This window comes from Podarcis cretensis (assembly GCF_951804945.1).
Source record: "Podarcis cretensis genome assembly, chromosome: 16".
NCBI lineage: Eukaryota > Metazoa > Chordata > Lepidosauria > Squamata > Lacertidae > Podarcis > Podarcis cretensis.
In genome coordinates this window covers 2,448,818-2,462,211 of record NC_137186.1, presented here as the reverse complement: position 1 = coordinate 2,462,211, position 13,394 = coordinate 2,448,818, and the positions used below count along the sequence as shown (strand labels likewise).

At 45.2% G+C, this 13,394-nt stretch overlaps 1 long non-coding RNA gene across 1 annotated transcript; it reads right to left on the bottom strand.

The window, feature by feature from the left end:
- Positions 1-4,059: 4,059 nt before the first annotated feature.
- Positions 4,060-7,022, bottom strand: LOC307205806. The gene is made up of 2 exons (XR_013834063.1): positions 6,851-7,022; positions 4,060-4,891 (listed from the first exon to the last, which is right to left on the bottom strand). It is a non-coding gene; the product is annotated as an uncharacterized lncRNA (long non-coding RNA).
- Positions 7,023-13,394: the final 6,372 nt, after the last annotated feature.

Genomic DNA, 13,394 nt, shown 5'->3' with positions numbered 1-13,394 from the left:
ATTATGGAACAGGACGTCCCTATTTTCATTGGAGAAATGTTGGAGGATATGAAAGAGTAGTTTTTATAATGACTAGCTAGCGTAATTTGGGGATAGGATGTCCTTGATGGAGCTCAGTTTTCGGTGAAACTGATGGAATGAGCCTCTTGATTCCTCTGCTGTGGAAGACCAGATCCACCAGGCCTCCCTTCCCCTCAGTTGTTATCAGAAGGCAGAGATCCTATCAGATTCCCTCAGTGGGAGAGATAGGAAGCAGGTCTCATTTCTGATATATTCATATCCATGCTCCCTTTCCTCTAATCGATGCATTTTTGCAAGGGTGGCCGGAGACCAGTGCTGGATTTACGTACAGTGGTACCTCTGGTTGCGAACGGGATCCATTCCGGAGGCCCTTTCACAATCTGAAAAGAACGCAACCCGTGTCTGCATGTCTGCACATGCGCGGGTCGCAATTCGCCGCTTCTGCGCATGCACATGATGTCATTTTGCGCGTCTGCGCATGCGCGAGCGGCAAAACCTGGAAGTAACCCTTTCTGTTACTTCTGGGTTGCCGCCGAACGCAACCTGAAAACACACAACCTGAAGCAAACGTAACATGAGGTATGACTGTATAAGTTAAACAAGCTATAGCTTAGGGCCCCACTCTCTTGGGCCCCCCCCAAAAAAAATTAAAGGGGAAAAAACTGGGTGTACATTTCCAAAATATAAGATAAAAAAACAAAACAAATAAAATAAAATCTACATACAGCAACAGTGTTTTGTGCTGTGTAGGCTCCTATGATGTAAGTCATGGGCCCCGCCTGCTAGCCTGCTCCCTAAAATATCACTGGTTTGCTCCTTTCTATATCTAGGGTTATGTGCAAATGGCTTGAGATACCTGTTAGGTCCATCAATTACCATATAGCACATATTCAACACAAAAAAACAACAAATTTGTCAATTTGTTGTTGACAAAGGACAGCTGGACATATAAAGGGCCCCATTACCTTCAGTAGCTTAGGGCCTCATCCAACCTAAGTCTGGCCCTGCTGGAGGCATTTAAGCACCTGAGGCTAAACACCTCACTGCTGCCCCCATGATGGGTGGGGCAAACTCTGTAGGGCTTCTTCACAAGAAACCCTTGCAGCATCTCCCCCACCCAACGGGGGGATCCTTTCCAGATCCCCTCTTCTCCCTTCAGGAGAAGCAGGTACAAACCCTCACCGCTCTGACAGGCAGGGGTGGGAAAGTCATGGGTGGGACAGCTCTGCACTTCTGTAAAATAATTGGTTGGAGAACTGTGAAATTCAAGTCAGTAAAAAATTGATAGAGAGCTCTGTTCTGGTTCACAAAGCACAAACTTGATAGATTTGGCTTTAAACAAGATCAAATCAGGGGTTCTTTAGCTGTGATTCCTGCATTTCAGGGGGTTGGACGCGATGACCATTTGAGTCCCTTCCAACTCTACATTTTTTTGGATTCTCCCCCATCCCTAGAGGGACTGCAGATTCTTGCAGTAGGATTGGTTCATTCGTGGTTCATTCAGCAGGGCCGTTAAGGATGGATACGTGCGATGCACCCAGCTGTAACTGTTAAGTACTGAAGTTCTCACCCTGGGCCAGCAGGGGGATACTGTAGATAGTTATGCAAATAAGGGATCGAAAGTGACGTTCAGTGATTGGATAGTTTTAGAAAATTGTTACAGTTACGTTGTAGTGGAGCTCTATATAAGCAGGCTGACTGAGCCCTTCAGCTCAGTTCTGTTCTGGCCTGTGAATAAACAAGAGCTGTCTGAAGAATCGCTGTGTTGTCTGATATGTTCGCCCACAACTTAACAGTAACACTCCCTTGGAGAGGAAAACTTTAGATCAAAAAGGCCAGTTAAATAAAGAACGCCAGCCCAACCTAGGTAAGTCAAAGACAGGACACTCCAGTAGCTCCTTGGTTGATCTTGAAATTCACCATCCATTACCCTGGCTGGAGCCCAATTAGCCATCGCCAAGTGACGCTCCTCCCAAAGGAAGCGCCACACACAGACAAGCAGAGACAGATTTAATTGACAAAGACCCCCCCGATTGCCTTAGCAAATGTCACCAGGGTCCATAGATTAATAACTGACACCCTGGAGGTAGAGGACGAAATACATCAGGATCTGTCCGGGGCTTCAAGTGATAGCCAACCTTCTGATATGCTCCTAGATTGACTTTATGACACGGCTGGGAACCTGGTGCAAAATTCCTCTCTGCAGTTGTTATCGTGGAATGTGGCAGGGTGGTTTTCTAAGCTGTGTCTCCCTGATTTCACAAAAACCACTTCAAAACTCCCCTGTCACCGCATCTGCCTCCTTTGCTGCCCACTCAGCTATCTTCATGTTGTTATCTCTTAACTTTCTCCGCCATAAAGGAACCTCTCCAAAGGCATCAACATTTTGAGCAATTGCCTCATTTAACTCTCCATCATTCTTTTTGTCTCAATCTGTGGGTCCCCAGATGTTGTTGGACTACAACTCCCATCATCCCTGAGCTCTGGCCTTCCTAGCTAGGGGTGATGGGAGTTGTAGTCCAACAACATCTGGGGATCTACAGCTTGAGAAAGGCTGCTTTAGGGACTTGTAAGTTGATTCCTGCTTGCACCTGTAGTAGCATCAGTCCCCATAAACAAGGGGTCCCCTACCTGATGTTGACCTGATCAATCTGTTGTTGTTTAGTCGTTTAGTCGTGTCCGACTCTTCGTGATCCCCTGGACCAGAGCATAGAATCATAGAATCATAGAATCATAGAATCATAGAATCATAGAATCATAGAATCATAGAATCATAGAATCATAGAGTTGGAAGAGACCACAAGGGCCATCGAGTCCAACCCCCTGCCAAGCAGGAAACTCCATCAGAGCACTCCTCTGGTTGTCAAGCCTCTGCTTAAAGACCTCCAAAGAAGGAGACTCCACCACACTCCTTGGCAGCAAATTCCACTGTCAAACAGCTCTTACTGTCAGGAAGTTCTTCCTAATGTTTAGGTGGAATCTTCTTTCTTGTAGTTTGGAGCCATTGCTCCGTGTCCGCTTCTCTGGAGCAGCAGAAAACAACCTTTCTCCCTCCTCTATGTGACATCCTTTTATATATTTGAACATGGCTATCATATCACCCCTTAACCTCCTCTTCTCCAGGCTAAACATGCCCAGCTCCCTTAGCCGTTCCTCATAAGGCATCGTTTCCAAGCCTTTGACCATTTTGGTTGCCCTCCTCTGGACACGTTCCAGTTTGTCAGTGTCCTTCTTGAACTGTGGTGCCCAGAACTGGACACAGTACTCCAGGTGAGGTCTGACCAGAGCAGAATACAGTGGCACTATTACTTCCCTTGATCTAGATGCTATACTCCTATTGATGCAGCCCAGAATTGCTTTGGCTTTTTTAGCTGCCGTGTCACACTGTTGGCTCATGTCAAGTTTGTGGTCAACCAAGACTCCTAGATCCTTTTCACATGTACTGCTCTCAAGCCAGGTGTCACCCATCTTGTATTTGTGCCTCTCATTTTTTTTTTGCCCAAGTGCAATACTTTACATTTCTCCCTGTTAAAATTCATCTTGTTTGTTTTGGCCCAGTTCTCTAATCTGTCAAGGTCGTTTTGAAGTGTGATCCTGTCCTCTGGGGTGTTAGCCATCCCTCCCAGTTTGGTGTCATCTGCAAATTTGATCAGGATGCCCTTGAATCCATCATCCAAGTCGTTGATAAAGATGTTGAATAAGACCGGGCCCAAGACAGAACCCTGTGGCACCCCACTAGTCACTCTTCTCCAGGATGAAGAGGAACCATTGATGAGCACCCTTTGGGTTCGGTCACTCAGCCAGTTACAAATCCACTGAGTGGTAGCATAGTCAAGACCACATTTTACCAGCTTCTTTACAAGAATATCATGGGGCACCTTGTTGAATGCCTTGCTGAAATCAAGGTAGGCTACATCCACTGCGTGTCAGGCACTCCTGTCTTCCACTGCCTCCCAGAGTTTGGTCAAACTCATTATTTATTATTATTATTATTATTATTATTATTATTATTACCAAACAAGAACAGCAAGAAGCCGGTTTATGATGCAAAGGAAGCTTTATTAGAAAATGAAGAGTATCAAGAAAACATACAACCAAGCTATGTAACAAGAGAATAATCTCTCAGAAGAGAGGCGTGTAGACCTTTGGTCCTTATGTAGCTGGAGAGCATTGTGGAAAAGGGAATATACACTTATGGAAAGTAAATAGTTGGGAGAAAAGAATACATAGGGCTTTCATCTTTCACATATATGGCGAACCATTCATAAGTCTGGAGCTCAACATTAGTTGAAGCCCAGACCCATAAACTTGGCTACAGAGTCCGTACTGGTGGGTTGGCGATTTCTGGATAGTCCTGGTCTTCTCACAATGGCTTAGCAGGGGTAACCCTTGGATGACTGGCCACCTCTGTAGCCACCACTGAGGTAACCTCCAGAAGAGGAACCCACCCCACAGCCATAGCCATAACCAGAAGACCCATAGCCATAACCAGAAGACCCATAGCCATAACCAGAAGACCCGTAGCCATAACCAGAAGCACATGGACTGTAACTTCCCACAGACATTGGCTCGTTTGAGGTGAGGATGGGTCCTGGGATGGTCAACACAACTGGAGCTGGCTGGATCACCACTTCTGATGGTGGAACTTGGCTCATGCAGGAAACATTGGCCCCGGGGACTATGCCAAGGCTGCTGGATGATACGCCGCCACCGAAGCCACCACCTCCGATGATGCCACCACCTCCGATGATGCCACCTCCGATGCCATATCCACTGCCGTATCCACCGCCGTATCCACAATGTCCAAGGCCAATTGATGGGACAGCACAGGATTGACTTTTAGAATGCATGGCTGTGTTTTGGAAGTTGGCTGTAGAACAACAGGAAGGATAAATATTAATGGATTAGAAAATTTGGTCTGGAATAAATTGTGGATTTGTGGGGTGGGTGGGGGGGCATAAGGAACATGTTTTCTCCTAACACTAGCACTTGTGGACATCTAATGAGTCTGAATGTTGGAAGATTCAGGATAGATAAAAGAAAGTCCACAGCACAGAGTTGTACTATGAACCTGCTCCCACAGGAGGCTGTGATGGCTACTATCTTGGATGACTTTAAAAGTGGATTGTCCAAATTCATGAAGGATGGGGCTATCAATATCTACTAGTCACAGTGGCTTTCCTCTGCCCTCCCAGCAAGAGCATCACAGCAAGGGAAGACCAACTTGGCCCTGTCTATTAGCCAAAGAAGGAGCTGTCATGGTGCTTCCCTTCTTCCTGCCAAAGTGAAGATCCTTTACCTAAGAAACAGTGGGTTTGCTTTCCCCCTCTGCCTTCCTCATCCCTTTTCCTTCTTGTACCATGTCTTTGAGATTGTAAGCTTGAAAGCAAGGGTGTTCTAATTTTGAAGAAGTGTGCACGCACACAAAAGCTCATACCAATAACTAACTTAGTTGGTCTCTAAGGTGCTACTATGGGACGCGGGTGGTGCTATGGGTTAAACCACAGAGCTTAGAACTTGCCGATCAGAAGGTCGGCAGTTCAAATCCCCGTGACAGGGTGAGCTCCCGTTGCTCGGACCCTGCTCCTGCCAACCTAGCAGTTCGAAAGCACGTCAAAGTGCAAGTAGATAAATAGGTACCACTCCAGCAGGAAGGTAAATGGCGTTCCCGTGCGCTGCTCTGGTTCGCCAGAAGTGGCTTAGTCATGCTAAGTGGCTTAGTCATGACCTGGAAGCTGTACGCCGGCTCCCTCAGCCAGTAAAGCGAGATGAGCGCTGCAACTCCAGAGTCGGCCACGACTGGATTTAATGGTCAGGGGTCCCTTTACCTTTAAGGTGCTACTGGAAGGATTTTTTAATTTAATTTATTTTGTTTTGTTTTGACTACGGCAGACCAACACGGCTACCTACCTGTAACTACAACTATTTTTGATTGTTGTAAAAAGCTCTGGGAGCCTCCTCCTCGTCCCCCCCCCCCGGATGAATGTAAAAAGAGTCCTGCCAGATCAAGCCAAAAAGGGCTCATCCAGTTTAGAATCCTGTTCTCCCATTGGCCAACCAGATACCACAATGGGAAGCCCACAAACAGGACAAGTAACAGCAACCCTCCCCACTTGTGATTCCCAGAATCCCCTGCTCTTCAGAGGCATACTGCCTCCTAAAATGGAGGTAGAACAAAGCCCTCGTGGCTTGTAGTCTCATCCTCCATGAATTCCTCTAGTCCCTTGTTAAAGCCAGCCATGTTGGTGACCATTGCAACCTCTTGTGTTAAAATTTAGCCTGGAAACCTCATTTCCCTGGACATTGATGGGGTTATTAGAGGTAAGTAGATATATAATAAAGAGTTCCTCGTCAAGACAAATGTAAGAGCCACTTTGGTGCATTAAGATATTGACTCTCAACCAGGCTATGAGTGCAACCGAAGCTCCTTCAGCCACCACACCTTTTGAAAGGTTGAGTCAAGAACTGTACTGTATCATCAACAGCCAGAGCCTGAGGAGACTGCTATACACACACCCAAACATCCCTAAATATATTGCACCATGGCTGCCTGTTACAAGTTGGAAGCAGCAGAGGAAGGGCCATAGCTCAGTGGGTAGAGCATCTGCTCTGCATGCAGAAGACCCGGGTTCAAGCCCCAGCATCTCCAGTAAGGGTTGGTGTAGATCCCCTGCCAGTAACGCTGGAGAGCCACTGCCAGTCTGTGTAGACAATACTTAGCCAGGTGGACCAATGGTCCATCTTGGTATAAGGCCAATTCCTACGTTAGGAGTCAATCTGCCAAACATAAGTATAATAAACAAAGAAATGAATAGATTATCAGTCTTACCTGGTTAGAAGAAGTTTCGTTTGGATGTAGAGAGGAACGGAGCAATCTGAAAAGTCCAGGGCTCCCCTGTCCCTTTTATACAGTTTCATGTTTGGGCCCTGAACTGGAAAGAGAGACACCCATCTTTGCCTGAGGGCTTAATTAATCTGGGATGATATGAGCAGTTGAGAGCCAGAAATCCCAAATTGCTTTGTTGTGTTCTGGATTCCAGGCCTCCATCAGCCATCTGAAAACCGCACATTCCACCTTTGAATTTATCTGTCTCATCTTTTGTGAAATTGCCTTGGATTTAATTGAGGTTCCACCAATGATTACCCACAGCCCTGTCATTTAGATCTAGCGCTTCCTTCTCTCTCTTCTCTTTTAACCAGACAGTCAGCATTAATCTCCCCAAGAAAATTGCAGAGGTTAATTGCCTTCTACTGAGTCAGGTCAATGGTCCATCAGCCCAATAATTGTCTGCTCTGCCTAACAGGAAGCACCTTAGTCTTGGGCTGAGGGGTCTTCCTTGGCCCTGAAACCTGAGATGCATTCACGTTTGAAACCATGTGAGCCATGATGCCCTCTCTTGTCAAACAATGTGCAACTCAGAACGTCTCTTGCAACCAAATAAGGAACAGGAAATAAGGGAATTGGTACACTGCATCAACAGAAAGTGGAAGAGGTAGGATCTCACTGAGGCCTCAACATTAGAAGAGTCCTGTTGGATGGAGCCAAAGGCCCATCTAGTTCTCATAATATAGACCATAGAGCACCACAGTACCATCAACCTATTCTCACATTGGCCAATCAGATTCCTCCAGGAAACCCACATGCAGGGCAAGGACACCAGAGCCCTCCCTCTTTGGTACCCACAAGAGCGTATGAGGAGCCCCACTTGATAAAGTTCATCTAGTCTAGCACCATGTGCTCACAATGGCCAACCTGATGGCCTTAGGAAGCCCACAACCAGAACATGGGCACTAAAGCAGTCTCCCCACCTATTTTCGGCAACTGGTATTCAGAGGCATACTGCAACAGTGGAGGTAGAGCTTAGCCACTATGACTACTCGTAAGCTTTTTGCCCTCCATGAATTTGTCCAGTCCTCTTTGGAAGCCATCAAGGTTGGTGGCCATCAATACATTGTGGTGCTATCAAGTTCCATGGATTCAACTGTGCTGTGTGAAGAAGTGTGTTATTTTATCTGTTCTGAATCTTCCAGCATTTAGCTTCATTGGATGGCCCCATACATGGAAGAGGAAAGAAGAACTTTTCTCTATTCACTTTCTCTGCACCACCCATAAGTTATGTCCCACTTACTTGCATATATATATATATATATATATATATATATATATATATATATAGCTTCAAAGGTTGTAACCTCTTTCATAAGGGAGAATCTTGGGTAGGGAACGTCCGCATTCCTTGCCCTCAGTCTTCAGTGCCACGCATACCCATTACTGCTCTCGCCCCTCCTCCCACCCCGTTGACTCTAAGGAAGCAGTGTAGGAGGCAATGCTCTGAAACCAGTCTTGGATCTGAAACCAACCCTTGTCATAACAAAAATGTTAAGCACATGATAAACCAATTAATGGCAATTAAAGGCATGGCTCAGAAGTTAGTGGGAAGGGAAATGAGGGTTGCAACCCATGGGCTGTATACAATGAATACGTCCCACTGGTGGTAGCCCACACAAGGACTTCAGCTAGCGCAATGGGGTTCCCCCATTTTTCTCCCCCTGCAGCCCCAAAATTGGCTCGGAAGAGGAGGTAAGGGAGGTTATTCTGTCTGGCAATCTGGAATGTGCACATTGATGATTGCTGTAGTATTTTTTTTTTTTATGTCAGTTCTGCAAGGAGAGCTGAACTCTCCACTCTTATTTGGAAGCAACCAGTTGTGTGATACTACTTTCCTTCATGCCTGATGGAAATAGTCTGGATAATTCAGATAATTTCTGGATAATTTCTGAACCAGGGACCTCTCCATTTCCTATGTTTGCTAGGCTGAAGGCAAACCAATAAAAGTCAGCACTGCCATGGATTGGTGTTCCACATGTTTGTGTTCCGGCAAGGCTGTTGTGAAACTTTTCCAAAGCCTAGTAGCTCCCCATAGGAACATATCTCCATAGCGGGGTAAGAGAGCTGGAAAATAAAATGACATCTGGCAACCCAAGTGCCCGTTGGGTTTCAGATAGTTCATGGGTAGACAAGTCTAAAAAGTCCAAGACCCAAATTTTCACAGCCCTCCAGCAGCTATGGTGTCTCATTTACCAGAAGTAATGTATTTACTGTTAACTCTGGAGGTGTATATTCAATTCTGACCAAACGGAAGCCTCCTGTTGTATATTGTGCTCTATGCTGCTTAGTTTGGTCATAATTGAGTATACACTTGGGTTGCCAAGTGTGAAATATATTGGCATTCTTTTCAGCTCTCCTATCAAGCCCACAGAGGCTAACTCAAGAATCTGTGACTGGAATTAGATTTCTCTCTCTTTTGATTTCAGCAGTCTCTCTTATCTCTTATTTACACACAATGTAAAAACAGGGCCTTCCTTGTGTTGGCAGCTACCCTTTGGATGTCCTTCCCCTCGAATATTAGACAAGTGTCTTCCATGTTGTTATTTTTGTCACCTGTTGAAGACCTTCCTCTTCCAACAAGACCTTTGAGCAGAGGTGCTTCCCGGTCTGCATCCATATTATTATCATTTTTAAGAAGAACTTACTGGCCTAGGCCAGTGACCCATCTGGTCCGCCATCTTGTTCTTAGAGTGGCCACCATATGCCTCTATGGGAAACCTGCAAGCAGGATTTGAGCATAAGAACACACTCAGACTCAATCCAAAATACCTGAAGGAGCGTCTCCACCCCCATTGTTCAGCCCAGACACTGAGGTCTACCTCTGAGGGTCTTCTGCCAGTTCCCTCACTGTGAGAAGTGAAGTTACAGGGAACCAGGCAGAGGACCTTCTCGGTAGTGGTAGTGGCAGCCACCCTGTGGAATACACTCCTATCTGATGGAAATAAACAACTATCTGACTTTTAGAAGACATCTGGAGGCAGCCCTGTTCAGGGAGGGTTTTATTGTTTCATGCTTTATTGTGTTGCTGATATTCTGTTGGGAGCCGCCCAGAGTGGCTGGGGAAACCAAACCAGATGGGCAGGGTATAAATAATAAATTATTATTATTACTCCTCTTCTGTGGTTTCCAGCAACCCATATTCAGAAGCATTAATGCATTGACCATGGAGGCAAACTATAGCCATCATGGCTAGCAGCAAACCATTGCCTTGCCCATCACGAATGGTTCCAATGCTCTTTTGAAGCCCTCTAGGTCAGTGATCATCGCTTCCTCCAGCAGATGTGAGTTGCATAGTATAACTAAATGACGTTTGAAGAAGTACTCTCTTTTGCCTGTCCCAATCAACATTCAGCTTCATTGGATGTTGACAAGTCCTAGTGTTATGAGAAACTGAGACATTGTTTTCTCGATCCACTTTTTCCATACCATGAATAAGATGTATTTTTTATTGTTTTATCACAGACTGCTTGACACTCTGGGCTCCTTTGGAAGGAAGGGCAGGATATAAATTTAATAGATGAATGAATGAATGAATGAATGAATGAATGGATAGCTAAAATCATATCACTGGTGATCTGCACTTTACAACCTTTCTGGGTTCCTGCACTTATTGAAAACCCTGAGGCATTTTCAGCTGGGCTTTTCTGCAAGCCAGGACAGGGAACCTCAGGAGAATGGTGTGTGCAAACATGCCCCCCCAGGCTTCTCTTGTGCTTCGAGGCCCTGTAATCACCCTGTTTCCTAAGGTGCAAGTAACTAGACAACACATGGCATATTGGTTCAGTCACAACTTTATTGGTTACAGATGTGAAGACTTGGTCATAGGCATTGTGGTAAGCAACTGTGTGTGTCACTCCTGCCTGACCACTGGGAGTGTTACTAAGGGTGAAGCCAGTGGGGGGAAATGACCCCCTATGACCTACGTCAAATCAGAGCATCCCCCAACTGGTCCCCTTTGGAGAAGAAGTATGGTCCTTGCTCCCATCTGGGCATCGGACAGGAGCCACTCCTCCCAGATCCTTTTAACAGGATACCCTGTTAACAGGTCCCAGGTTCAGACCCTGACATCTTCATGGCTAGGGAAGACGCCTCCCTGAAACCCTGGAGAGGACACTGCCCCACCAGTCTCAGTCTGCCTGCCATTTGTCTTCCACTGCCTCCCACAGTTTGGTCAATCTCATGTTGGTAGCTTCGAGAACACTGTCCCACCATCTCGTCCTTTGTCGTCCCCTTCTCCTTGTGCCCTCCATCTTTCCCATCATCAGGGTCTTTTCCAGGGAGTCTTCTCTTCCCATGAGGTGACCAAGGTATTGGAGCCTCAGCTTCAGGATCTGTCCCTCCAGTGAGCACTCAGGGCTGATTTCCTTCAAAATGGATCAGTTTGATCTTCTTGCAGTCCATGGGACTCTCAAGAGTCTCCTCCAGCACCATAATTCAAAAGCATCCATTCTTCGACGATCAGCCTTCTTTATGGTCCAGCTCTCACTTCCATAGATCACTACTGGGAAAACCATAGCTTTAACTATATGGACCTTTGTCAGCATGGTGATGTCTCAGCTTTTTAAGATGCTGTATTTTTACTTAGAACCAATTGATTACTTAGCCCTGCCTGCCAATCTTCCTCTTCCTTAGTCTCAAGCAGGGAGGAGAATGGAGACAAAGCTAAAAGCTATTGTTGACTCTCTGGTGTCACCTATTACTAGTATTCCTGCCTTCCACCTCTCCACCCTCAACCTAAGCAGGACTGTACCTATCATGAGACTGAACGAGATAATTGCCTGAGGCAAATAATACTGGAGGGCAGCGGTGGCAGTCCCCCACTCCCAACCTTTCCTCTAGAGCTCCCTAAGACCCCTTGTGTTGGAAACCAGAGCTATGTATGCTACAGATCTGTTCTGCACCTGCTAAACTATGGTGCTGCCTTCCAGGGCTGGAAACTAGCGTGCTAGTCACCTGTTGCTAGAAACATTGTTTTCACATTGCATGGGATAAAATAAGTCTCAGCTTCCAGTCCAGCCACCTTCCATGCATGGAATTAGGGGTAGTGGTAATGTTTGCACTATCCTGTTCTTAGATTCAGAAGCAGCACAAGACATTTTGCTGCCTGAGGCTAAGAACTCAAATAGCTCTTATGCCAATAACAATGCAAATAGCTGGTGGCAGTTGAAATAGTTCACCGATGGTCTGGTTTAGTGAGAGGAAATGTCTCATATTTATTTGCATATATTAATTGGAAGAGGGGAGCACACTGCTCAGGAGTAGAGCACACACAGTTTCCATTCAGAATATTCAAGGTTCGGTCTTTGGCACCATTTACAGATTGCATTCAGGGAAGGTGTCATTCTTAACTAAAATGGCTTATTGTAATACGTAAATCAAACAGATTAAGTTGAAAAGTTGGAATCTGGGGACAAAAGTTGGAATCTGTGGAGAGACCTCAGTTTCAGGGAATCTTGGATGAAATGGATTATTTAGACCCATTTCAAGCCACCTTAGACTTAGCTTTGGTCACCCTGGTAGACCTGATGCCAGCAACCACATGTTGGGGAGGTCCTTCAGAAATACCCTCACCTACAGTGGTCCCAGTCCTTCCCTAGGGGTCAGTTTCAAAAAAATAAAATCATTGAGGCACCCCATAGAACCTTTGGGGATTCCACTTTCTGGCACTGTCCATTTATTTCTACTCTCTCTGCTTCCCATTATTTTTACCATAAGACAGCAGGTCCGCTCATTCCATGACTGATACATTTACTGAGAGGGGAGATTCTTCTCAAAAGCACACAGTCTTAGTACAAAGTATCTTCAGAATCACCCCCATCCACATGTTTCTTGACATTCTCAAAGAATTTAAAAACATTTATGAGATAGGACTCATGTTGGCAGAAGCCATGCTGATTCTTCTTCAGCAAGAATTGTCCTTCTGTTTGCTTGATTCTCTCTGTCTCTCTTTCTCCCTCTCTTTCATATTTCATACTGTTAGAAACTATTTTACTAAGAGCATATTTTAAGCACCCCCAATCCCTTTTTAAAACTTGGCTTCTTTCCAGGAGGGACAAAGAAGGTTAGTGTGTTTCTCTATAAAATATATAAATATTTTAAAAAGATGTGGTGATGTGATCATGGCAAGCATTGAATGTTAGATCCACAAAGCAAGTCTTCAAGATTGCTGTTTTTATTTGTATAAATATCTCCAAGACATTACAGTGTATATACAACAAATCAACAATAACCACTAAGCCTGGAGTAATGTACCACTGCCATAGCAGACCAGAGCTATTATAAAATCTTAGTAATTTACACTTGCTGGCCCTTAGTACAAACACTTGAATTTAGATAATTTCAAAGGGATCCAACATGTAAAATAAAGAGGATCTAAGTTGTATTGATTGGCACTAAATTTAGTGCAAATATTTTAAACTCACAATTTAAAAACTACTGTTTCATAAAATAAATAACATAGCCAAGAACTATCAAATGTTGCATC